The sequence below is a fragment of the Leopardus geoffroyi genome, chromosome B3 (assembly GCF_018350155.1).
Source record: "Leopardus geoffroyi isolate Oge1 chromosome B3, O.geoffroyi_Oge1_pat1.0, whole genome shotgun sequence".
Taxonomy (NCBI): Eukaryota; Metazoa; Chordata; class Mammalia; order Carnivora; family Felidae; genus Leopardus; species Leopardus geoffroyi.
Window position 1 is genome coordinate 146,240,504 of NC_059337.1, and position 27,174 is coordinate 146,267,677.

Here is a 27,174-nt window from a genome sequence, read left to right on the forward strand (position 1 = left end):
GCGGCCCCACTGCCTCCATGAGCGAACCACCCCTGATCCGTTAGTGCTGACTGGAAGCCATACCTTACCCAGGTCCCCTAGTTCCCCTGCCTTCCTGTGCCCCCGGATCCCACGTCCCCCTCGTCACCCTCAGTCGGCCTGCCTCCCCGGGCCCCTCTGCACTGACGGTCATCCCGGGCCACGAGATGTTCTAGCCCGCCACCACTGGCAATAAGCAAACCCCCTTCCGTCATACCTGACTTCATGCTAATGAGGTGGCCCCGGAGTCACTAGAAAGCCGCAGGATGGGGGCTGGCGGCCTGAGGAACCAAGTGCGACCTCCAGCCCCTGACCCCCAGCCCCTGACCCGGGGGAGGCAACAGTGTGGGGATTGTGGGGATGGAGTCAGTCCCCGATAGCCAGTGATTCAATCTATCGATCGTGCCCACACGATGGGGCCTCCACCCTGAGTAACGGGTTCAGAGAGTTTCCTGGTTGGTGGCCTCGTCCACATGCCGAGAGCGTGGCATGCCCCAAACTCCACAGGGCAGAGCTGGCTCTCTCGGGGCCTCCTGCGTCTTGCCCTCGGTGCCTAGATATCTCACCGTTTGCTCGTGCCCTTCACGATAGCCCTTCGAGTAAACCAGTAACCACGGGAACTTGCTTCCCCGGATCCTGTGAACTGTTCTAGCAAATGACGGAACCCGAACAGTGGTCGTGGGAATCCCTGATTTGTATCTGGTGGGTCAGGAGTACAGGGTGGCCCGCACTTGTGCCCGGGGTGTGGAGCAGGGGCGATCACGTGGAACCCGACCCTTGACCCTGTCCAGGTGATTAGCGTCAAGACTAAATCGTAGGGCACCCTTGGGTGTCTACAGAGCGTCGTGGGATTGCTTGGTGTGGAAAACCCCACACGTTTGGTGCCGGAATTGCCCTGCGTATGTAAAAACATCCCGGCAGTGGGAGGTGTTGGTCTCAGACTCCCCTTGATCCGATGACCTGGACAATCTTGAGGAATACTGGTCAGGTATTTCCAAATTCTGCTGGAAGTTGATGTCTTGCTCATGGTGCTGGTGCTGTGGGTCTGGGAAGTTGTCGCAGAGGTGGTCACATCACTTCGAGGGAGCACACGGTCGACATGACGTGTCACTGCGGGCCTCGGTCACCAGGCTGGGGTGTGTCTGTCGGGGTTCTCCACTGGAAAGTGACTCTTTCCGCCCCATCCACACTGTCCCTGGAAGGAAGTCACTCTGTGCAGCCCACACCTAAGAGACGGGCCGTCCCTTGATTGAGGAACCTCTTTGATGCGGAGCATCCGCATCAATTACGTGGAATTCTTCTGCATGGAGATTTCTCTCTCCTCCCCCATTTGCTTACTCAGTCATTTGAATCTGTTTAGACCCGAGGATATTTATGTTAGTGTTTGGATCATAATCCGTTACTATTTGTTTTGCTAGGATTGTTCCAGATTTGGCCCCTGGGCCCTGCATCACATAGCATGCCCCCTTCGGCAAAGAGCTCGTTGGTTGAAGCCCCTCCTCACCCTTCCTTGCTATAGGCTCGTCCTGTGCATTTCCCGCCCCAGCCCCGTGGTCAGCCATTTCTCCAAGGAGCACGGGTTCCATCTGCTGGAGAAGAGTGCTTAGAAGCCAAGAGCCAGGCCCTGGGTGTGCTCACCGCTGCTGGGGTGGCATCGCTTCTCGGCCTCTCTGCCGACAGAGACGTGCGTGTGTGCTAATCCGCATATGGATACGTCTCTGTAAATAATTCCGTAGTGATCATTTGTATCTAAAGCATGCTAAACACGAGGCCATGCTGACATTTCCACCTGCGATCTACGCCCCCTGGGTCATCCTCACTCTGCTTCTGTGTAAATTCTCCCTGCGATGTGAGAAGTCTGACTCCCATTTGCCCCCGAGTTACTTACTGATCCGGTCTGTCTACACATACTGCGACATGGGACTGTGCCCCTGGACTCCCGGGGACAGCAGCTTTACCACCCAGAGTCCAGTACTTGGGGACAATTTCTCCTGCTGTGACTGTTGCAGATCCCACCCATTTCCCAAGTTACTTAGGCCAGCGCCTTCCCGCCCGCTCTCCTCCGCCGGGGCCGTCCCACATGCGTGCGCCACAGTTAAATCCTGTCGTCACAGAGTGTAGCCCTTCCTGGGAGCCCTTCAGCCTTAAACCTAAATGGTTGGCTTTTAACTAGCGTGCATGAAGGCTCGCTCTGAGCTGTGAAGTTCTATGGGTTTTGACCAGTGCATGATGTCCTATGCCTATGGTTACAGGATCGCCCAGATCCTGCCTGTACTCCAAATAGTAGTCCCCCCCTTCCCCCAAGCACCTGGCATCCACTGACCCACTTAGTGAGCATAGTTTTTCCTTTTCCAGAATGTTGGAATCAGACAGCGTGCAACCCTTCAGACTGGCTTCTTTCAACTTGTTGATATGCATGTAAGGCTTCTCGTATTTTCAGGACTCGACAGCTCATTTCTCCTCGTGGCTGAATAATATTCCACGGTATGGAATTTATCCACTCACTGACTGAAGGAAATCCTGACTGCCTCCAGTGTGGGGTGATGATATGAAAACTGCCCTAACCATGCGGGTGCAGGTTTGCGTGGTTTGAGGGGGTTGTACGCTGAGGCTGCCGTTGCTGGCTGGTATCGTAACGTTATGTTTAGCTCGTAAGAAAGCGCAGAACTGCTTTCCAGAGCGGCTGTGCCATTTTGCATTCCCAGCAGCCACGAAGAAGGGTTCTCACTGCTCCGCGTCCTAGCCAGCACTCACTGCTGCCAGATTCCTTTTTCATTTTAGCCATGATAACGACTGAGTAGCAGCATCTCTTTGTTTTGATCTGCAATTCTGTAACACGAGATGGGCCTGCGTCCTTCCTGCCATCTGCACGTCTTCTTTGGTGAGCTGCCTGTTTAGCCCTTCCGCTCATTTGTAATCGGGATCTTTGTGTTCTGGTTGCTGAGCAAGATTTCTGTATATATTTGGGACAGAATTGAGAGACTGAACATACAAAGGGACAGACTACATATAAAAACAGGACCGTGGCCCCCAAGCTGCAGCTGCCGTGGTCTATGGCAGCCGGCCTGCTCTAAGGCGGACCTACAGGGAGTCAGACCATCACCAGCAACAATCCAGGAAACCAAACTAACCCCTGTAGCCATCAACCCCAAAAGGTCCCAAGCCGAGACTTTATTTATGACTGACACTTCCTTACTTTTTGTCCCACTTCTAACTTGGGACCAATCAGAGAGAGCCAAACAGGCTTCCCTGAGCAACCCCGTGGGACGCCCACTTCTAGAGCCCTGCGTCCCCGGCTCGGTCGGGGTCAGCCAGAGCTGCATGCCTGACCTGCGTTTTCCCACAAGAAACTTTTCCTGCTCCTCTGTCTGCCTTCGAGTGTCCGTCAGACACGAATGATGATGTCTCTTGCTCTCACAAACTTTGAACAAATCGTCTTTGCCTCTTCTCATTTAGTTTGTCTTCCTTTATTTCCACAGAGTCCTTTATCAGATATGTGCTTTGCAAAGATTTCTTTTCTCTGTCCTCAGCTTGTCTGTTTGTTCTCTTAACAGTGTCTTTCTCAGAGCATAAGTTTTAAATTGTAATGAAATCCAACTTCTACTTTCCTTCACGGATCATACTTCTGGTGTTTTATCTAAACGTCATTGCCAGATCCAAGGTCCCTTAGAATCTCCTATGTCATAGTCTAGAAGTCTTTGAATTTTACATTTTAGGGGCACCTGGGTGTCTCAGTCAGTTGAGCATTTGACCTCAGCTCAGGTCATGATCTCGCGGTTCAAGAGTTCCAGCCCCGCGTCGGGTTCTGTGCTGATGGCTCAGAGCCTGGAGCCTGCTTCGGATTCTGTATCTCCCTCTCTCTCTGTGCCTCTCCCACTCAGACTCTGTCTCTATTTCTCAAAATAGATAAATGCTAAAAAATTTTTTACATTTAGGTCTATGACCCATTTTGAGCTAATTTGGGGGGAGGATGTAAGATCTCTGTCTAGGTTCTTTCTGTGTTTGTAGGTGAATGCCCAGTAGTTCCAGCACCCTTTGTTGAAAAGTCTTTCTTTTTTCCTCTGTACTTCATTTGTGCCCCATGACAGATAAGTTGGTTATACGTGTGTGAGTCAGTTTCTGCCATTTTGTTCCATTTGCACATGTTATATATTGCTGGATCTCACTGGCTGATATTTTGTGGAGGATATTTGCATCTATGTTCATGAGTTATCAGTTTGTAGTTTTCTATCCTTGCTCTCTCTTTATCTGGCCCTGGCATTAGGGTAATATTTGCCTCATAGGATAAATTAGGATGTGTTCCCCCTGCTTCTATTTGCTGGAAGCAATTGTAGAAACTCCGTACCATTTCTTCCTTAAATGTTTGGTAGATTTCACCAGTCAAGCTACCTGGGCCTGGGGCTTTTTTCCCCGGAAGGCTATTAATCATGGATTCAACTTCTTTAATAGACATAAGCCTATTCATATTATCTATGCCTCCTTGTGTGAGTTTGGGTAGGTTGTGCCCTTCAAGAAATTTGCCCATTCCATCTAAGTCATCAAATTTGTGGGCATAGAGTCATCCATAGTATACTTTTTTTTTAATGTTTTTTATTTTATTTTTGAGACAGAGACAGAGCATAAGCAGGGTAGGGGCAGATAGAGAGGGAGACACAGAATCCGAAGCAGGTTCCAGGCTCTGAGCTGTCAGCACAGAGCCTGATGCGGGGCCCGAACTCACGGACCATGAGATCATGACGCAAGCTGAAGTCGGATGCTTAACCGACTGAGCCACCCAGGCACCCCAATCCATAGTATACTTTTAATCCCTATGGGATCAGAAGTGGTCAGTGTGGCTCAGCAATCCTTAGAATTAGCAGATTGAGACCCACCTGGGCCTGGGTCCACGGCTTGTGCATTGGCCTCAGAAGATTTGAGGCCACCTTTCCAAAGTTTGGCATGGGTTACTGGATGTGCTCTGACCTTGCCTTGTTATTGAGTTTATTTTATTCCCAACTATAGCCTCCCATTTGGAATTAGCTTCTGGTATAAAATTGGATTCAAATCTTCCCCTTCAGTTTCATCCAGATCAAGGAGGTATACTGGTGTCCCAGTGGTTCCGCCTTGAATCAGAGCCATCCTCAGGATTGGGGACCACAGCCAGGAGCATGGAGATGCGTGTCAACGAGGAGATAGGACTCGTCCGTGTCCCAGCTAAGCCTGTAGGGGCCTCAGAGGAAGCTGTTCTGAGTTAGTAGGATCCCTGGCAAATGATGTGGAGGTGGAAGGCTGGGAGGGCAGCCCCACCTGACGGGAAGTGACCAGAGCTTGGAGTAGTGGCTCTCAAACTTGCCTAAATATTGGAACTCAAGAAAAATACTGATGTCCAGGCTCTGTGTCAGAGACCCTCACTTAATTGGTTTGGGGTGCCACCTATGTTCAGACACCTTGGATAAAGGTCCAAGCACAGGCACTGACTATATCTTGGGACATTTCACCTATATATGGGCCCAAATAATGGAAAGCATGGAAGGAAGGAATGTGTTGGGTCTCCTTGGGTGGTCACACCTTAGGAAGCCAAAGGGCTTCATTCGCCATAGGACAATGCTGCCTTCTTCACCTGTGGAGTCATCTACTGTCATCAGGAGAGCCTGGCAGAGCTGGTGTAGACCATTCCAACCCTGTGAGGTCATCGATAGAAGTTGTAACATGCTAAAGAGAACAAAACAAGCCTGATGGCTCCCACTCAGCCTTAGGAACATTTATTCCCTTAAACTTCTCAGTGGAAATTAAAGAAAGCCTCTGCCTGAGGGCCCTGGATGAGAAAGGAGTCCTCGGATGTCATTGCTGTCAGTCTGCTTGGGTGTAAGAGAAACATCGCCCGCAGGAAGGGGAAGCTATGGCTGGGTTGTTTGCACAAGGCTCGACGACAGAGGCACCTGGTTTTGCCTTTTCCTGCCTGGAGTCTGTGGTCTGGCTTCAATCCCAGATAAATGTCGGAGAGAACCCAGAACAAGCTCTAGAGTGTCTGAATGCAGCCAAACAAACAGAAATGCTACTATGAGATTAAGAGAAATGAACAGAATGTACAGGCTCGCCTGACTGAAAAGTCCATCGGTAGTGACTTCAGACACAGCTCAGTCAAGGTACTCTGATCTGCCATCAATTGGCCTCCACCTTTGCCTTCTACTCTCCTCTGCATTGGCCACCTCCTCCCCTCAGGGTTTCTCTTCATGGTAGCAAATGGTTTCTGCCATTGTCAGACTCAAGTCTTCCCAGCTTGGCAGCCCCAAGGGGAAGGGGATGTATATGCTTCTCACCTTTCAATGTCCATTTCCCCTTCTCCCATTGGAACAGAATTTTGAGCAAAACCCATAAACCTAATTACCTATTGACTGTCTACCTAGGCCTGCTGGAATCTTCTGTGAGCTCCTCCAGACCCATTTGTTATAGCTCTCCACCCTGCTGTCTGCTCTACATGAGCAACAGCCACAGATTCGCCTTGCCCTCTGTATTCTAGAAAGGTCTGGTCAGTGAGAGGCTCTGGCAGGAAACTGTGGTCACATTATTTATTCCTCCAGCTCCCACATGTCGGCCCTGCCTCAAGCTGGCTGTGTTACTTGTCCAGAGTTCACACTTCCTGTCACAGCAGCCCTCTCCACCTGCCTTTCCCTGTCCTGCCTCCTCCCCTCACCCTTCAGACAGGAGGGGTCATGGTCCTTGGTTGTCACTAGTTCGGGGTACAGCACTATCACTTGAGGGCTCCTATATCCCACCCACCGTTAGAATGTGCTCTCTGAATCCCCTCCCCCCGAATGCTGATAGTTGCACTGGGTGCACAAGGAAAGGCTCTGGCCAGTCAGACGTGCACAGAAACAAAGTGGGAAGCCTCCCAGGCCGCAGCCTGCAAGGAAGAGGTGTGCATCCCACCACTCGTCTTGTTTGGAAAGTGGATTCGACGAAAAGCCATCTTGGACCCGCGGACGAGAACAACACCCTAGGAACGATGGCAAGACCCAGGTCTCTTGCATGCTCCGGATGGCAGAGCCACCAAACCAAGTCAGATGAAGCTATTATTGGGGTGTTTCAGCCATGGTGATTTCGGGCCTCTGTCCCTGCAGCTGAACCCATGTTCCGACCACACAGCAACCCTCTCTTTCTCAATAGCTTCTGTCAATGTTCCAGAATTGTCTCTCTGGCCTCGAGCCACATCTCCAATCACAATCCAATCGTTATGGCCAAGGAAACGGAATATCCTTACTGGCCAAGCCTGGGTCCATCCCTGGAGCTGGAGCTTTGTTACAAGTACAGGGGGGATTAGTGCTGGGCAAACCAAGGCAACTGTCCCTTGTAGTTGTGACCACAGCCACATTGAGCACCTCCTATATGCCAGGCACCTGATACCCATGGTCTCATCATTGTGCTATTTTATTCTTAACTCTTGTCATTCCACGGACTTGTCATTCAACTGGGCTTCCTTGAGCTGTTCTTGCCTGCGTCTCCCGTCAGTTGCAGTAGAGGGTGAGGTTCATCTGGGCTGGCCATCCAAAATGGCGACAGTCAAACCGGAAGCACAGCTGCGGCCTCAGACCAGTGTCCGCACACAGCCCCTTGACGTGGTTTGGGCTTCTCACAGAAAGGTGGTCCCAGTGTAGTGGTCCCACATTTCCTACACGGCAATGGTTTCCAAGGAGTGGGAAGAGGAAGCCATCCGGTCCGTTGAGGGCTATGCCCAGAACTGCCATGGCATCACTTCTAACACATGCTTTCTGACAAAGAAGCCTCAGGGCCACCCAGTTTCAAAGCTGTTTAGAAATACGTTCCACCCCAAAGTCGTAGTGGCAAGTCCACGCCGCAAAAGGGAATTGTGGGAAGGGAGATATCGTGGCAGCTGTCTTTGGGAAATACGGCCTGGTGCAGTCTGCCCTCTGGCCACAAGTCTCATCCCTCCCCCACACAACATATGCTCCCCCCCTCAACCAAGACCCCAAAGTCTCATCCCATTACAGCATCAGCTCAAGGTCCGGGGTCCTACTCAGTTGGGTCTGTGTGTGCATGAGAACCCTCAAGTACAACACCTCAAATATGGTTTTTCTTTATGAAGACCTGTATGATACAAGTGATCTGCCCCCTCACACTCAACATGAAACGAGGGCATGGGATAACTGTCACTTCACTCCTCACCAAAAAGGGGCCTCACAACCCTAAAATCCAGCCAGGTGCATTGTACTTTGATTCGGACAAGTTCTGTTCCCTGCAAGTGACTCTCTGTGGTTCTGGCTCTACTCTTTGAACTCTAAGCTCTATTCCTAGAACGATTTCCTTGTTTTCCATAACAAATGGCCCACATTTTCAGCTGAGTCCTTTCCTCAGCCTGCTTTCGACCTTAGGAAGCTGAGGGCTCAAAGGCTTTTGGTTTTGAACTCTTTCCCTTGCAGCCTAGGCTGATATAATTTGTTTACAAATTGTAGTGGTTTTCCTATATATCAACTTATAATCTCTTAAGACAGGCTCTTCTCTACCTTGGGTTGAGAATCAGGGTATATGGGACATCACCCTTAAGACGCTACAAAACCTTATTTATAGGAAAGGGTCTACAAGCGTGGCTCCCAACTGGAAGTGATTTTGCTGTTGCCTGAAGAACATGTGGCAATGTCTGGAGACATTTTTGCTGAAAAGATATTGTGCTCCTCGAGCGGTGAGGAGCTGTCACATAGTGAGTAGAGAGCTCATATGATGCTAAACATCCAATACTGCACAGAAAAGCTCCCTACAAAAGGGAATTATCCATCCCCAAAAGTCAGTAGAACCAAGGTCAAGAAACGCTGGTCTACAGAAATTGCCCTAAAATATTTCTAAACTCTCAAGTAAGCATCTTACAGTCACAGGCTTATCTTCATTTTTACCCTGAAACATCTTGCTGTGCTCAAGTTGATCTTTGCCTTGTAGCGCCTCGTTACTTGGAGAGTCTTTTGCTGTCTGGAGAGGCTGAAAATGAAGAAACAGCTTTATTTTCAAATCCAGGAAGTCCTAACAATAGCACACGACTACTCACTTCATGAAACTCCTTCAAATTTGTTGTTTATTATGTGATATCATAATAATAAGCCATCGTGAAATAAAAACCAACTTAAGAAATGAACGTGGGAGTTCTTTCCCCGCCTGGATGGATGGTTAAGATGTGTTCCCGGAGCTGCTGATGCACGGAATTTGACAATGGAGCCAACACCAAAGAACCAAAGCTGATGCGTGTATCATGTGACAATGCTTGAGAAATAAACTCATTATTGTGTACCACCAGTCAGGTGGCAGAATTGAGTTCTTACCACTATTCCCCACAGGGAATATCCATTTTGACAATTAATCATGGATGAGAGTACCTTTGTGGGAGTCCGTGAATCAAGTGGAGAAGTTCCAGCACACTACTGGAGGAAAAAATACAATCGACGCATCGAAAAAGTGACCTTACCTACATCCCCCCTCTGTAGCCAGTACAGCTCAGTGCCAAGAGAGACCTCCCCCCAGCCAATGATTTCTCCCGTGTGGTAAAGTAAGAGCATGTGAATGAGTGCCCAGGTTTCCCAGTTGTATGAGATGCTACCCCAAAGGCCCACCACTTTCTTCATCCACCCAGAACGGTGAAGTGATCTGCAAAGCTGAGCAGTTGAGGAAGGCTGGGAACACAGCAACCAGGACTCAGAACTCATCAGATCTTACTCACACTTCAGGGACTCCATCAGGAAGCCTGCCCACAAGCCAGCGGGTACATCTTGCTTGCAGAACCCCTCAGCGGCCCACGGGCACCCCCGGTGGTTCACGCGCCTCACCTACCCTCCTCTTCTGTGGCTGGCTCCCTGCCCATCCTCCCGTGGACAGCAAGTGTGAGCCTTTGCAGACAGCTAGAGAGCATGCACGGAAAACCAGCCCAATTCTGCGGGATTTGGAAAAGGCACACAAACTTGAACGTTCCAGGGCACCACCCTAGGCAAACAAACAGAAGGCTCTCAGCACCTGACTCTGCAGGATCACTAGAAAACATACAACCTCCAAACTTCTTCTCAAGAGGAAACAAGAAGTGTAGAGTGGGTGCATTCATAAGAAAGGTCTGATTAAGCCTCAGAATCCCTAGCCAGGCTGACTGGTGAAGACATCTCTTTCCCAAAGCCAGGTGGAGGTGACTGCCTCTCCCAATGTGAACACAGCAACACACAGCTTCAAGGAACCTGAAAAAAAATCAAGAAAACATTATGACATCATGAAAGGAGCACAATATATTTTCAGCAACTGACCTCCCCAAAATGAAGATCTATGAGTTACCAGGTGAAAAATTCAAAACACCTGCTTTAAGGAATCTCAGTGAGCTACAAGAAAACACAAATTGACAACTCAAAGAAATCAAGAAAATAATACATGAACAAAACGAGAACAGAGAAATAGAAATTATAAAAAAATGACACAAACAAAAATGTGATGGTTAACAAGAGGGGAGATGGGCAGGGGGAAGGGGGAAACAGGTGATGGGGTTTAAGGAGTGCACTTGTCATGATGAGCACTTGTCGTGATGAATGGAAGTGTTGAATCATTGGATGGTACACCTGAAACTAATATGACACTGTATGTTAATTAACTGGAGTCTAAATAGAAACTTTAAAAAATAGAGTATTGGGGCGCCTGGGTGGCTCAGTCGGTTAAGTGTCCGACTTCAACTCGGGTCACGATCTCGCGGTCCGTGAATTCGAGCCCCGCGTCGGGCTCTCGGCTGATGGCTCGGAGCCTGGAGCCTGCTTCCGATTCTGTGTCTCCCTCTATCTCTGACCCTCCCCCGTTCATGCTCTGTCTCTCTCTGTCTCAAAAATAAATAAAAAATAAATAAAAAAAATAAAAAATAGAGTATTTAGAGCCCCCCCCCCCAAAAAAAAACCTCACAAAGAACCAAACAGAAATTCTGGAGCTGAGGAAAAGAATGAATGAAATGAAAAATGCAATCAAGAGCATCAACAGAAGACTAGATCTAAGCAGAAGAAAGAATCTGTGAACACAAACATAGGTCATATGAAATCATCCAGAGAAGAAGAAAGAATGAAGAGTGGAGAAAACATATGAGAAGGATAGGACATCATCAGATGACCAACAGACATATTATGGGAGTCCCAGGGGGAGGGGGAAGGGGTACAAAGCTTATTTCAAGAAATAACAACTGGAAACTTTCCAAATCTGGGGAGAGATAGGGACACCCAAGTGCATGAAGCCCATAGTTCTCCAAACAGATTCAACCTGAGGCGGACTCTGCCGAGACACATGAAGGAAAAAACTATCAAGGGGCACCTGGGTAGCTCAGTTGGTTGAGCTCCAACTTCAGCTCAAGTCATGATCTCACAGTTCATGAGTCTGAGCCCTGCATCAGGCTCTGCACTGACAGCACAGAGCCTGCTTGGGATTCTCTCTCTCTCTCTCTCTCTCTCTCTCTCTCTCTCCTCCTTCCCCCACACATGCTCTCTCTCTCAAAAATAAATTAAAAGGAAAGAAAATAACTGTCAAAAAATCAAAGGCAAAGAATTTCAGAAGCAGCAAGAGGAAAGAAACTCGTTACATACCCCCATTAGGCGATCAGCAGATTTCTCAGCAGCAACCGTGCAGAGTGGGGTGAGATATTCGAAATGCTGAAAGAAAAAACTACCATCCGGGAGTACTTTTCCAGGCAAGCCGTCCTTCAGAAGTGGAAAGGTAAAAAATTTCCAGGCAAACCAAAGCTGAGGAAGTTCCTCACCACCAGACCTACCTTACAGGAAATGCCGGAGGGAGTTCTTCAAGATAAAAGGACACCAACTAGTAAACTAGGAATGTGAAAAACTACGAAAGTGTAAAGCTCACTGGTAAAGGTAAGTATATACATAGTCAAATTCAGAATAAAGTGTAATGGTAGTGTTTAAATCAGGGAGCTCCAGGGGCACCGGGGTTGGCTCGGTCTGTTAAGTGTCCGACTCTTGATTTCGGCTCAGGTCATGATGTCATGATTTGTGGGTTTGAGCCCCGCGTTGGGCTCCACACAGTCAGTGCGGAGCCTGCTTGGGACTCTCTCTCTTCCTCTCTCTCTCTGCCCCTACCCCACCCCCTCTGTCTCAGGAATAAATAAATATTTTTAAAACATCAGTTAACTCTAGTAAAAACGGTAAAGGAAAATATATTAAAAGAAACATAGCTCGCACAATTTGTTAATGGATAACAACATTAAAAATGTAAATTGTGACATCAAAAATATAAAATATGGGGGCACCTGGGTGGCTCAGTCAGTTAGGTATCTGACACCTGATCTCAGGGTTGTAAGTTCGATCCCCGTGTTGGGCTCCACGCCGGGCATGGAGTCTACTATATAAAATGTGGTAAGGAGTTTTTTTTATGTGATTGCAGTTAAATCGTTGTCAGCTTAAAACAGACTGTTATAACTAGAAGACACTTCATGTAAGCCTCACGGTAACCACAAAGCAAAAATCAATGGGAGATGCACAAAAGGTAGAGAAAGGAATCAAAAGTCGGCACTGCAGAAAATTATCAAATCAGGAAGGAAAACAGTAAGGAAGAAAGGACCTACAACCCACCCAGGAAAAAAAAATTAGCAAGATGGTAATAACAAGTGCTTACCTGAATAATTGTTTTCGATGTAAATGAATTAAATTCTCCAATCAAAAGATGCAGAGCGGCTGAATTCATTTGTTTTCAAAAACCCAACTATATACTTTCCTGAAGAGATTCAATTCGGCTTCAAGGACACACATAGGCTCACGGTGAAGCGACGGGGGAAGATATTCCAATCACGTGAAAACCGAATGACAGCAGGTTATCCTTAGACAAAACAGACTTGAAGTCACAACCTGGAACAAGAGACAAAGACAGTCACTATATGGCGATGAAGAGTTCAGTTCACCAAAAGTTTGTCATGACTATAAATGTATACGCGCCTAACATCGGAGTGCCTAGGCACATCAAGCAAATAACAGATCCGAAGGGAGAAATAAACAGCAGTGTAATGGTGGTAGAAAACATCAGTAGCCCGCGTTTAGTAATAGAGAGCTCATCCAGACAAAACACAGACGCTGGGCTTGAACTACACTTCAGACCAAACGGACCCAACAGGCACATACAGGGCACTCCGTCCACCAGCAGCAGAATGCACGTTCTTCTCCGGGGTCCACATAACATTCTCCAAGATAGATCATGTGTGAGGTCACTAAACAAGTCTTAGCAAACTCAAGAAGATTGAAATCATATCACGTATCGTCACCGACCATGACGGTACGAAACTAGAAATCAGTCAGAGGAGGGAAGGTAGACAGTTCACAGATGTGTGGAACTTACACAACCTACACAATTGGAGAGGTATTTGCAGACCACTTAGCCGACAGGGAGTTAGTACCTAAAATATACAAGAAAATCATACAACTGGACAGAAGAAAACAGAATCCAATTTTTAAATGGGCAAAGGACCTAAACAGACAAGTTTCCAAAGACACAGAAATGGCCCACACGAAAAGGTGCTCAATGGGGCTAATCATCAAAGAAATGCTTGCAGATGAAAACCACGGTGAGATACCATTTCGCAACCACTAGGACGGATGGTCCAGAAAGACAAGAGGTAACAAGCGTTGGCGAGGATGTGGAGACTATAAGTTGGCACAGTCGCTCGGGGAAACAGTATGAAGGCTCCTCCAAAAATTCAAAATGGAGCTACTCTATGACCCAGCAATCCCTTCTGAGTGTATAGCCAAAGGAAATGGAATCATCATTCCCAAGAGATACCTGCACCACACCACCACGTTGATGGCCACGTTATTTACCGCAGCCAAGATTTGGAAACAACCTAAAAGTCTATCAACAGATGAATGGATAAAGAAAACATTCTATGCAATGGAATATCTTTCAGCCGTTAAAAAGACAGTGAAATCTTGCCCCTGTGACAACATGGGTAACCCTAGAGGACATTATGCTAAGTGAAATAAGCCAGAAAAAGAAAGAGAAATACTGTGTGATCTCACTCATATACGGAATGGTTAAAAAAAAAAAAAAAAAAAAAAAAGCCACATTCACAGAAACAAAGTAGAACGGCGGAAATAGGCAGGTGTTGGGCAAAGGGTACAAATTTCCAGTTGGAAGATGAATAAGTTCTGGGGATCCGGTGGACAGCACGGTGACTATGTACTTCATGCTTGAGTATGCTTGCTAAGAGTAGAAGTTAAATGTCCTCACCACACGCACGCACGCTCGCACACACACAAAGGTAATTATGTGAGTTGATAGATTGTGTTCATTGCGGTAATCATTTCACAACGTGTGTGTATATATATATCGAATCATCACATTGTATGCTTTAAATATATACAATTTTATCAGCCCAATAAAGCTGGGAAAAAGGAATAAAATGACCAATACCGTTAAATCTACCCACATACCCCATCCTTACTCCATCACCCTGTCGACCCCAACGCCAGGCCCCTGGATGAGTAACTATCATGCGAATTTGTGTTTACCATTCCCCTTGCTTTGCAGTAGAATTTTATCACACATGTATCCTTAAAGGCACATTGCTTTATTTTGGTTTGGAGGTCTATAAAAATAATATCATGGCATGAATATTTTCCAGAACCTTCCTGTTTTTACCGGGCATCGTTTCTAAGACGATGCCGAACCTGACTATATTTCGTTTCTAATTGCTATATAATATTCCACTGTATTGCTATATCACAATTTATGTATCCATTCTTTTGCTTATGGGAATATGAGTTATTTCCAGATTTTTGCTCTCATGCACAGTACTGCCCTTAACGTTCTTGGATATAGCTTCTGGCACACATACGCCAAAATGTCTCTGAGCTCTATTAACTAGGACTGAAACGGGTGAGTCCTAAGCACGCATTATCTTTAACTCCACAGGATATCAAACCGTTTTCTCAAGCGTGGCACCAACCCGACCAGATGGGCAACGCGGGTCTCACAGTCCCAGGTTGGGCAGCGCTCTAGGAGGATGGTCACGTCGTGCGTAACCCCACCCGAGCTGCGGTGACTTGGGATGAGGGTCCTGCCAGGTGGGCAACCCTCTCTGGTAGCCGGCAAGCACTCCTTAATGTGGAGCCTTGGCAAATCACAGCGCCTGACTTAATCACTTATTGTGGGGGCCTCCGCTTCAAAGTCTCTCTCCCTCTCCCTCCAACCTCCACCCCCAACCTCGTTTTGTGGCCACACCGGTGCTGTGTAATTCCCAGGCCTTGCGTTTTGAAAGTTGTTCAAACTTTCCTGGTCCTTGTAGCTGAAGGGCATCCTGCGAGCCTAACGGGAGCCCCCAGGGCGGGTCTGGGCACAACACCGGTTGTTAATGAGCCGAGACCCGCACGAGACAGGTAAAGAGCGGGCAGAGTCTCCAGGGCGCACCCACACCTCCAAAGAGGCAAGTGGGGTAGCTGACCAGGCCTGACGTGAGCGGGGGGACAGGAAGCTCCCCCTACCTGCCGGCCGCCCCCCTGCCCTGGCATAACCTGACACTCCTCATCGGTCCACCTTCCTGGTACCCAGCCAGCTCACCACGCTTGAAAAAGCCAGGAAATAGAAGCTTTGCCGAAACCTAAACTTCTGGGGAAGAGTGGGCCCAGAGCAGCCTCCGGCATCCGGACCGCAGCTGCTCTGTCTTGCACCATTCCCAGCCCTTCGTCCCCGGCTCCCGTGCTAGTGTCCCTCCCAACCTATGAGAAGCTCCAGGAGGGGGCTCGAGGTGCCTGTACTTGGGGCGCCCCGAGCTCGGCTCCTGTGGGGACCTCCACGATCAGACACCCGCGGCGAGACCTCTGCGCCCAACCACGCGATCTGGTCCCCGTTCAACACAACCTTCCCGAACCGGCGCTGCCCGGGCTTGACGGCATCCGTCCCCTCCACGAAGTCTAGGGACGGGAAGGTGGTGGGCGACTTGGCCGGGGCCCAGGGCTACGCCTCCACTGCCAAGTGGCTGGGCATCTGGGCCCCGGTCGTAGGCCCTCCTTCGGATCATCGCCTTCATCGTTATCTTCACCCCTGGTTCACGGGTGATTTTCCGAGCAATTGCAGAGATCATAAAAGGCTATGGAAGCTACTAGTAGCTGTCCGTGGACTGAGACTGTCACTCCCCTCACTGCATTTTATGCACACGTCACTCTGCAGTTGTATCTTCTAGATTTATTCTTTTGATGTCGACTGACTACTCCTGCTGCCTCCTCCATTAACTAGTCTGTTGTCCATCTTCCTCTTGGTTTGTTTCCTTATGGAGTTTTTTTTATGTGTTAATAACACATGTTATTAATCCTGTGTGGTTGGTGGGCTGCTTCCGTCTTTTCCCAAATTCTGACCTGTCTTTTTACTTTATGGAGTCTTTGGGGGGAAAGTTTATAATTGTATAAGTCAACGTCTGATGTCTAATAAAATCCCTGAAAATTCTTCTCCACGAATGTCACGCCCACTCCTAACCTTCTCTATTTTCATAAGGTTTTTGGAATGAGAGCTCTGTTGAGAGGACACCTGGTGGCTCAGTCAGTTAAGCGTCCAACTCTCGACTTCAGCTCACATCATGATCCCAGGACCATAAGATCGAGCCCCCCCCCCCTCCATTGGGCTCAGCGCTGGGCGCGGAGCCTGCTCGAGGTTCTTTCCCTCTCCCTTTGCCCCTCCCCTGCTCACACACATTCTCGCTCTCTCGCTCTCTCTTTCTCTCAAATTTAAAAAAAAAGAATTCGAACTCGAAGTCTTGTTGAAATTTTGACTGAAATTCCGGAGATCAGCATACGAGGAACAGACATTCGTATGTCTCATGCAATTCAATTCATAAACACGGTACACTTCCCCACTTAACTTCTTTTTCAACTTATTCCTACATCTATTTGGTGGAGTTTTTTAATTGTATACTTTTAATCTTTTCATTGCCAGTGTACAGAAATACAATTAACGTTTGCTCGTGGATCTTGGATGGGACACTTCATTCAACCTTCATTATTAACGTATCTGTAGAGCCTTTTGAATTGTGCTATATACACATCATGATCATGTCTTACTTTCCAAAGAAATTCTTTCTTGCCTTATAGACCAGGGCCTCCAGTGCCAAGCTGATAGAAGCAGTGATAGTAAATATATTTTGTTGATTCTTTTGAAGGCAATGCTTCTGGTGCTTCACGGCTAAGAATTACGTTTGCTGTAAGTGAACAATACCCTTTGTCAAATTAAGGTAGCTCCCTCTTATTTCTAGTTTTCTAATAGAGTATTTTCCCCCTAAAGAGATGTAAACATTTATCATTTTATTTTCTGTGCCTACTGAAATGATTGTATGTACTTTCTGCTTTACTAAGTTAGGGTGAGTGAATTCGATTTACAGACGTTCTAATGTTACATGACCCTATATCCTCGGGATAAAGCCTGGTTGTATTTGCTTAGGAATTTTTGTGTTTTTGTTCTTTTCCTTTTTTTGTCGTACCTTTGTTTGCTTGTGATCTCAAGGTTATTATTGCCTCATGAATAAGTTTTGTGACCAACTTTCTAGTCTTTGAGTTTGTGAAAGACCAGAATAATCTGTCCTTGTACATTGCGATAGAACTCTCCTGGAAAACCAGCAGGCTACAGTGTTTTGTTTAAGAGATAGGTGTTAGCCCTGATTTGATTTTTTAATTGTTGTAAAATTGTTCAGATTTTCTTTATTCCTGAGTCGGTTGTGGTAATTTACGTTCTTCTAGGAATTCAGCCATTTCATCTAAGTTTTCAAATATATTGGCAAAAGCAATATTTATAATATTCTATGACCGTATCTTCTGTATATGTTATTTTATCTTTTTTATTCTTAATTTTTTTTTTTTTTTTTTTTTTTTTTTTTTGCATTTTAGCTCTTTTTTTTTCCCCAAGGAATCTGGCCAGATATTTGTCTGTTTTATTTATATTAAAAAAATTTTTTTAATGTTTTATTTATTTTTGAGACAGAGAGAGACAGAGCATGAGCAGGGGAGGGGCAGAGAGAGGGAGACACAGAAGCTGAAGCAGGCTCCAGGCTCCAAGCTGTCAGCACAGAGCCCGGCGTGGGGCTCGAACCCCCGGACCGCGAGATCGTGACCTGGCTGAAGTCGGACGCTTAACCGACTGAGCCACCCAGGCACCCCTGTTTTATTTATATTTTAGTAAACATTTGGTTCATTTGAAACTTTCTACTGTTTCTTTGTGTCCTAGTCCATTCATAGTCATATCTTTATTTTTATCTCCCTTCGACCTTTTTTTCCTTTTCTACTTCTTTACTACTATTTTTATTCTTTGTCTTATCTAAGGGCTTAACTCATTTTCAGCCTTTATATTTTTCTAATATAAGCATTCAAGGCTATAAATTTCTTTCAAAATACTCTTTTCATGGCTTCCCACAAGTTTGCTATGTAAAATCTTCATTATTGTTCAGATCAAAAGATTTTCAAATAAATGTGTTATAACATTTTATTTAACTCATGATATATTTAGAAGTATGGTTATTAATTTCTTTGAGGGATTTTAAATTTACTTTGTTACTAACTTCTGACTTGATTACATTATGGTAACGGAAAGTGATCTGTATAATCCCAGTTCTTTGAAATTCATTGCAATTTGTGTCGTGGCCTAAATGGTCAGTACTCTGTTCCATGTTTTCGGGTTTTGTTTTGTTTTTTACCATTTTATGTATGCTATAAAGAAATATGTATTCTTGAGTGGATGAATGCAGAGAAAGATCCCTTACCATTTTTATCATTTTAGTATTTGTAAGTGATGTCACCTTTCTCACTCCTGATATTTGGTCTATCGATTGCCCTCTGCATACTGCCTTAGTGGTGTGCGACAAATTCTGATATGTTGTTTTCATTTTAGCTGGATTACAATACTTCACAATTTCTCTTTGAATTCCTTCTTTGACCCATAGGTTATTCATAAGTGTGTTATGTTTAGTTAAGTATTTGTGGATTTTCCAGATTTCCTTTTGCCGCTGATCTCGGACTTAAATCCGCTATAATCAGATAAAACACTTTGTACCATTTGAATACTTTTAATTTACTGAGACATTGACTTACTGCGGTCGGTCTTGGTGAATATTCTGTGTGCACTTGATGAAAATGTACCTTCTACTCGTTGTGCAGAGTATCTTAGAAATATCAACTAGGTCAAGTTGGTTGATAGTTTACAAGTCTGCCTTTGATGGGTCTTTTTCTTTTTTTTTTTTTTTCTATCAATTATCAAAAGAGGAATAAAATTATGGATTTCTCCATTCTTCTTACAGTTCTACCAATATTGGTTTCGTGTATTTTTGAGCTTTGTCATTAGGTTCATGAACATTTAGGATTGTTACATCTTCCTGATTAATTCATACCTTTATCACTATGAAACGGCCTTCTTTATACCTAACAATAATCATTGTTCAGAAATCTAGTATTAATATAGCCACGTGGTTTTCTTTCAACTAGTGTTAGCATGCTAGGTCTTTCCCCATCTATTCTAACTTGTGTCTTTATATTTAGTTTTTGTTTCTTATAGGAAGCATACACTTGTGCCTTGCTTTTTTCTGAACGTCTTTGTCTTTTAATTCAGGTGTGTAGACCATTTTCATCTAGTGTGAATATTGATATGATTAGGTTCTAACCTTTCATCTTGCTATTCGTTTTCATCTGTCCCAACCCAAAGGGGGCTCTGGGGAAGATCAACAGATTTGAATGGACACTTAACCGAAGATGATAATTAGAGTGACAGATAATGAAAGCATATGAGAAGATTCTCGGCATCACTTTTCATTATGAAAATGCAAACTACAGCCGCAAGGAGGCACCACTGCAGACTTATTCAAAGTCCTCATCCTTAGCTAGTGCTGGTGGGGATGTAGATGAGCTGGAATTCCCACATGCCACTGGGGAGAATGTGAACTAGTACAAACACATTGGAGAACAGTTCCCAGCCTTTTAAACAGGTAGGCATACCTACCGTATGACCCAGCCGTCCACTCCCAAATACTTACCCAAGAGAAAAGGAAGCCTTATGTCCATACAAGTGCCTGTACGTTTATGTCCCTATCAGCATATTTGTCACAGTCCAAACCTGGAAGTAACTAAAATGTCCACCAACAGGGGAAGAGATAACTTGGAATGGAATGCTAGTCAGCAATAAGGAGGCATGAACTGTTGATAGATGTTACAACAGGGAGGGATCTCAAAATGATTATGAATGAAAGAAACCAGACACAAAGAGTACATACTTTATGATTCTATTTGTAGGAAATTCTGAATATTCAAACTAATCTGCAGTGACAGAAAGCAGATCAGTGTTTTCCTGGGGAGGGAGGAGTGAGGAAAGAGGTAGAAAGAACAGGATTTAACAAAGGACATGAAGATACTTTTGTTCATCTTCGTGATTGTAATGGTGGTTTCATAAACATATGTATGTCAAAACTTATCAAATTGTACACTTTAAATATGTGCAGCTAATTGTATGTCAATCATATCTCAATAAAGCTCTTTTTAAAATACATCTTAAGCTTAGAATTTATCACCAAGAGAATACAAATAAGAATGAGGTCTTCCAAAACACTAGAGAAAATAAAATAGTAAACAGCTCACAAAGCCAAAGATGGGGAAAGAACCAGGAAAACAGAGCATAAATAACAGATGTCTCAACAAACATGTCTGTTTTGACAATACTCTAAATAAAACAATCCAAATAGGCACTCTTTGCCCAAGGTACACCTAAAATAAAATACTTGAATGTTCAAAAGGAAAGGATAGCAAAGACGTGTTGTGAAAACCACAAGAGAAAGGGTCAGTAAAATGAAGGTCAGGGAAGGCTGAAAAGGACAGACAATAATTTGGTCTGAGGAACTATTCAAGACCCAATGAAGGCATAACAGTGATTAACCTTTAAGCGGCAAATAACTCACCATCAAAATCTATAAAGCAAAAACTGTAAGAAATACCACAGTAAATTAATAGCTAAAATGTCAATGTGAAGTCCTGAAAATGTTAACCCCAAGGCCCAAGTTACATAAATCATGTTTTGTTTAGTTCTTTCGAGGGCTGGTAGCTGCATACCTGTAGGAACTTGACCCGAATGGCCGAGTCTTCCACAGAGTTGCCTAAGAGGGAATTAGCATGCTCTGCAACTCAAATATTTTTCGCCAACATAAATGCCTGTATTAAAGCAGTCAAGAATAAATATCCACACCTGCCATTGCAGTGTGGCGAGACTATAACAAGAATACTGACGATAATGAAGCCAGACATCAGCCGAGCCCCACCACTGTTTGCAATTTTGTTAGCCTCGGGCCCTGCACAAGCTCCGTGATCCATTAAAAGTCAGGTGGGTTACGCCCAAGGCCGCTGACCCCAGTCCTTCCACAGCTCCCAATACTGTTCTCCTCCGTGAGTCGAGGCAAACCCAGATGCAGAAACGCAACTCTTTTCCTTGTTTCTTCAAACCCGCCTCCCAGAGCCCCTGTGTGGCAGCCGAGTCCACTAAGGTCTGGGGAAGAGGAAGGAGTTTGAAGTTCAGATGGTCAAATGCCTCACACATCTAACCCCAGGATCCACCGAGCCCCCGTGTGTAGGGCCTTTCCCTGTGGTCAGAGCTCCTGCTTCCTTCCCACCAAGCCTCGTCCAGCTGAGCCGAACGTCTCCCGTCCCTCCCATCCCTGTCTCTCTCTCCAGTCTTCTCCTCTGGCAGCTCTTTGGGCCTCCTCCCTGAACAAGGATGACTCCAGTGCGGGAGGTAACAAAATGGCCCTCATACCTACTTCAGAAGAAGTCCATAAGACAACACTTGGCCTCTGCCAGGTCCTGGCCGCCTCCGGCTTCCCTACATCACGGTGTTGAGCCCTGTCCCAGCTCTGGAGGCACGTGTACTGCTATCAGCCCCGATCAAACGGGGACACTGAAGCTGGGAGAAACTGAGACACATGACCGAGATCACAAAGGCAGTGTGCAGCCAGGATCCAAAACGGGATTCTCCTGCCTGCGGACGCCGGGGGCAGGAGTCTGGATATTTAAAGATGCAGATTCCTGAGTATTTTTGCAGCACCCCCAGCACCACGGCAGCTGCTCCATCTGGCTCGGGGTCGCTCTGTGTTTAAGCACACCACACCAGGCTTGACTCAAAGGAGTGAGAGAGAGAGAGAGAGAGACAGAGTGTGTGTGCACGTGCGAGAGTGTGCATGTGCATGTATGTGAAAGTGTGTGCATACGTGTTGTGTGTGTGCGTGTGTCCACGAACACTTAGGTCTGGGGACTGAGGTCCCTACCCTCGCCCCCACCTCGGTGGCTATGTCACTCCTCTCAGGCAGCCCAAGGGGGAGGCGGGCCCCCCACAAGCCGCACCCCTGCCGAGTGACTCTCCCCTCGACAATGAGACGGGGCGGTCTCAGAGGTGATCTGGGTTTGTGCCCTCCCTCGGACTGTAGGCACGCCACCAAGGCTGGGATGGCACTAACCCCCATCCCTCAGGTTGTGGGAGGGGGAGACGGATGAGTCTGAAACAGTAAGTATGGCTTTGGAACCAACTTGGCTCTTCTGATGACAACGTGCCTTGTTCCAGATGGTTCCTGTGCATGTTCTCCTTCGTTAGCATGCTAATTTATTCTGACTCATCGCGAAACTGTTGCAGGCGGGGCTGGCGCACACCTCAATGCCACAGCAAGACCCGGGGGCCCGTGATTCCCAGCTGGAACAGGAGCCCTCCCTGGGGGCTGTCACCAACACCGGGTATATAGAGAACAGTTGGGGACGAGGCTTCAGTGGCAGCCTGAGCAGGCTGTAATTTCCCCTCCGGTGGCCCTGACATTCTGCGACAGGATCGGGAGGGCAAGGCTGGAGACACAGGCTCTGCGAACGTTCACGCCAGAAAGTTCCGGATAGCGCACAAAGGTAAGTTCAAACATAACGGAGGCATCTGAAACAAAGACCCGAAGCAGAGTCGGGAACCTGACATCTCTGGTCAAGTCAGCGCCTGAGCCGGGCGGGGCAGAACCTCCAGGTGTGGGCCCAGGCCCCGGGGTGACGCCTTTGTCCTGTGGTCCCAGGGGGTGCCGTTCACCAAGGCCCCTGCACTGGGTCATGCGGGAGTGCCACCACAGACCCCCACTTCCCACCGTGCAGGCCACGGCTCAGCCCAGAGACATTTCCTGGTCACCAGGATTGGCCCAGACTCTGCAAGGGGCACCCAGGGATGCAGCGCGACCGCTCAGAGCAGCCCTGCAGCTGTGAAGTCCGGGCAAACACCTGGCCTCGAGCAGGACAGCCCTCGGCCGGGGAACCAGGCCCCCAGCAGTCAGCTGACCCGGGACAAGCCTTCCCTGCCTTGCCCCCACCGCACCCTGGGCACTGCTGGGATTGTCCCCAGGGCTGGCTTGTCCCCTCACCCCATCCCAGGGTCAGCTTCTGGGACACCCAGCCTACTGTCCCGTCCTACTGGGCAAAACTCACCGACATGGCCACCCTGACCGCTTGGGCTGGAAAACAGGTATCCATTCAATCCTGGCCCAGGTTCCCAGGTAAAACCCCATGTCCCCCACGGCTGGCTTCCTGCCCAGACCTCCCCAGGTCCCCTCCCAGCGAGGGCTGCTGGCTGCCCTCCTCGACCTTGGGGCTCCCTGCCCCTCAGCCCTCCGTGGCAAGGAGTTCCCGGCCCCCTGGGAGACAGAGTGACAAAGTTGCCAGGGCACAGTGAGCAGGCTTCTGGAATCCCCCAGACCTCCATCGCATTGTCTACAGCTTCTTGGCAGCGGGAAGGGCCCCTTCCGTGCGGGGGAGGGAGTCTGAGCCGGGCGCTGGGGGCGCCCCCAGCGGGGCCGCCCTCGGTGCTGGTGAGGACTCTGGAAGGTGAGCACGGAGCAGGTCCTGAGACACCCCCCCCCCCGCCACTCCTGGGAACGTGATGGAGGCAGAGGGCCGTGTGTGGGGAGGACCCAGGGACCAGGATGCCCGGAGCGGGCAGAGGCCAGAGCCCGTTGGCGACCTGGGTACTTGGTGACCCTTGAGGCCCGGCCCCGCCTGCACTTCCTGCTGGGAACAAGCACGTCCAATCAGGCCACGCTGCAGGGCGGCCGCTCGCTCGGGTCTGTCACCAGCCACTGGCATCCCTCGGGAGAACCCCCACCGCCCGGGCCGTAGGAGCGGCCTGCCCTCGGCTCCAGGAAAAAAGGAGATGGACGGACAAGCAGGAGGCTGTGCTGTACCTTGTCCTGTCCACGGCACCCACACAGAACAGCGTCCCTCCTCCGGAAAACAGGCATGGTAGGCGGAGGGAGCGTGACCATCCACCCCCGCTGGCCGGGGACAGTCCCAGGCGCGTCTGGGGCCCTTAGTAGTTGTTGGAAGCACCGCTGTCGCCCCGCTGTCCTGCCTGCATAGGACACCGTCTCCCAGCTCCGGGCGAGCAGCCGAAGGCTTAGTGCGGGAGGAAGGCGGGGGAGGCGGGAAGCAGCCTGGCTGGGGGGGCGGACTGGGCGGGACCCCCGTGCAAGGTGATTTCCGAAGCGCAGAGGCTTGGACCTCAGGGCGCCGGGAGGGAGCCACGGGAGGGGCAACACGTGACATAATCGGCAAGGTCTTCCGGTGGGACCCACCAGCCAGCCACGGGGATACCTCCTCCTTGCAGGGGTGGGGAGGGGGCTGTCACGTCGTGGGGGTCACCTGTCCTCACCCCGGCCGCTGCACCCCCAACTCTCTGGCAGGAATCGGCGTTACCGCTCGGTGAACGCGTGTTAAGCAGAGCACAGGTGCTAGACGAGGAGCCACGGCCACCGACCGGCCACAGAGGAAGTGAAGGAGGGACGTGTGCACTCACAGGTGCCGGAGGAAGTGCCAGGACACGGGGAGACCGTTGACCACAAGGCTTCCGGGAGTCAGGTCGGGGCTCTGTGGCTGCCACCCGGGCGCTGTGCTGGCGGGAGGGGCTCGCACGTACGGCCCCCAGGCCCCACGGCCGAAGCCCGAAGTTCCGCCCCTTCCTGGAGGGATTTGGGGAGAGAGGCACCACCCCCGGTCTCTGCCCCGGGAGCGCACTCACCGGGGCGCAGCTGGTCGCCCGCAGGTGGACGTGGGCGTCGAAGCCCCCGGTCCTCGGGCGGGAGCCAGCCCGGCACCTGCAGCCCCGCCCCGCGTGCAGGCAGGTGGGGGCAGGGCTTCCTCCCTGCACTTGTCTCAGGCACGTGCCACAGGCTGGCCCACAGAAGTCCGGATTGTTCCACGGTGACCCGGGCCACGTGGGGACTTCACCGTGCGGCCCGTGGTGCCTGCCAGAGGGTGGGGGATGGGCCCCATTAGGAGGCTGACCTCCCCGCGGGGCTGTGTGTCCGGGGGTCTGGCGGCCTGGGACTTGTCAGGACATCCCTCCTTGTCCCCCAGCTGCTAAGAGAGACGTGGCAGGCTCAGGGGCCTTTGTGGGCACGGAGGAAAGGGCTCACGGAGGAGTGCCCCCCAGCTCCACGCGGCACAAAAGCGGACCCCACGGATGGTCTCCGGTGACCAGGGGCGTCCCCGGAGCCGGACGGGGGGGGCGCCGATGGGAATTCGGTGCAGGCCACTGCCGGGGACCCTGTGGGCCGTGGGCGCCTGACGGTGGGACAGCGTTTGCCGAGGTGGCCCAGCTGCCCGGGGTGGAGGGCGTTGTCTCGGCCACCGTGCCATCGGCCCGGCTGCGCCCACTCTGCTCCATCACCAAGCAGGTGTACCGTGTCCCCTTCAGGAACCCGCTGCTGCCCCTGGGGCCTCCTCCGCGGCCAGTGGGGGAGGGGGTCCAGCCGGAAGGGGCCCAGTTCACAGATGGCCCTATGTGGTCTCAGGCTGTGCCAGAGTCAGCGAGGGTCCCCACCTGTTGCCTGCTCCCCAGAGCCCCACGGGGCCTGTTACCCGTCCGCGGAGCCAGCGCCCTGTCTCCGGTCTGCTCCCGCCACGGCCCGCACGGCCCCCAGGGTCTGCGGGCCCCGAAAAGCCTCCAGCAACACCACACGAGATCCTCGAAAGCCCATTCAAAGCTCATGGTAATTACTTCCAGGGGGTTTATAGCCCCAAAGAGTCTCGCAGCCACGCCCCGCCGTCCAGGAAGGCGATATTTCACCATCAAGGACGCGACCCTGGGTATTTACAGACGGTAATGAGACTGTCCACTGCTCGATGTTGCCATAAATAAGCAGGAAAGTGCTGAGTTTCACGCAATTCTCCCTGATTGCCTGGAAGGCGTCATTATTTTAATAAAAAAACTAATCAGCCAGCCTCCCCAGATCTCAGGCTCGGTGTTAATTACAGAGGGGCTGGCGGGCGGGAGCAGCGCGTCGTCGACTGTCACGGGGGTGGGGGCTCTCTCGTGTTGAAAGGAGGGAATTCAAAGAAAGAGGAAGAGTGTGCTCGCCTTCAAAGTAGCGGTGACGATGCAGGATGTCCTCGTGACCCCTGGCACGGACACCATTACCCCCACAGGGGGTTCAAGGCAGCCACACGCCTTTCTCCACGCCATGGTCCCCCGGGGTAGCCGGAGAGGGCCCCGCGGAGCCGTGTGGCCAATTCCACGGGAGCAAAGTGCCCGGCTGGGCTCCTCAGAAAGTGCAGGGGAGGGGGGAGACTGGGTTGTCAGGCTTCCTTCCCCTTTTCACTCCCCTCTGTGCTCTGCCCTGCTCTTCCCCCTGCTGGGAGCACAGGTGCAATGCTGGAGGTACAGCAGCCCTCTTGCGACCATGAGGCTGTAAGCAGGACAAAAGCTGCTTCGGGGACCACTGAACAGAAAGACGGAAGGCATCTGTGAGCCGGGTTTGGAGGCCGCCTGCTCTACTCCATGCTTCTCGTGACACAAGAGACATAAAGCCCATTTCATGAAACCGTTGTAAGTTGGGTTTTATTTAATCCCCAAGCAGTGTGTCCAAAAATAATTGTTACTAAAAAAAACAAAAACAAAAACAAAAACAAACAAAAAAACGGGGTATCTGGGTGGCTCAGTCAGTTAAGTGTCCGACTTCAGCTCAGGTCATGATCTCACGGTCCGTGGATGGGTTCAAGCCCCGCACTGGGCTCTGTACTGATAGCTCAGAGTCTGGAGCCTGCTTCAGATTCTGTCTCTCTCTCTCTCAAAAATAAACATTTAAGAAAATAATAAGGCCACTGGAGAAGTTTTAAGTGGACTCATTTGTAACTGCACCGCTCC

The 27,174-nt window shown here is 49.3% G+C and overlaps 1 protein-coding gene and 2 long non-coding RNA genes across 4 annotated transcripts in view; 2 read left to right on the forward strand and 1 right to left on the reverse strand.

The window, feature by feature from the left end:
* The first annotated feature begins 2,642 nt into the window (after positions 1 to 2,642).
* Positions 2,643 to 23,512, forward strand: LOC123582150. Its single transcript, XR_006704239.1, has 4 exons — positions 2,643 to 2,899; positions 22,576 to 22,742; positions 22,832 to 22,904; positions 23,409 to 23,512. It is a non-coding gene; the product is annotated as an uncharacterized LOC123582150 (long non-coding RNA).
* TMEM179 (transmembrane protein 179) overlaps positions 9,053 to 27,174 on the reverse strand; it is a 65,359-nt gene continuing 47,237 nt past the window's right edge. Inside the window, exons 4-5 of the transcript XR_006704236.1 lie at positions 12,637 to 12,866; positions 9,053 to 10,220 (exon numbers count right to left, since the gene is read on the reverse strand). The gene's annotated coding sequence lies outside the window, so the exon portion shown is untranslated. The remainder of the gene's footprint in view (positions 10,221 to 12,636; positions 12,867 to 27,174) is intronic.
* LOC123582149 lies at positions 23,598 to 26,252 on the forward strand. Of its 2 annotated transcripts, XR_006704238.1 has the most exons (3): positions 23,598 to 24,272; positions 24,713 to 24,827; positions 25,870 to 26,252. It is a non-coding gene; the product is annotated as an uncharacterized LOC123582149 (long non-coding RNA). The 2 variants fall into 2 exon arrangements; XR_006704237.1 differs by having other exon boundaries at positions 24,713 to 26,252.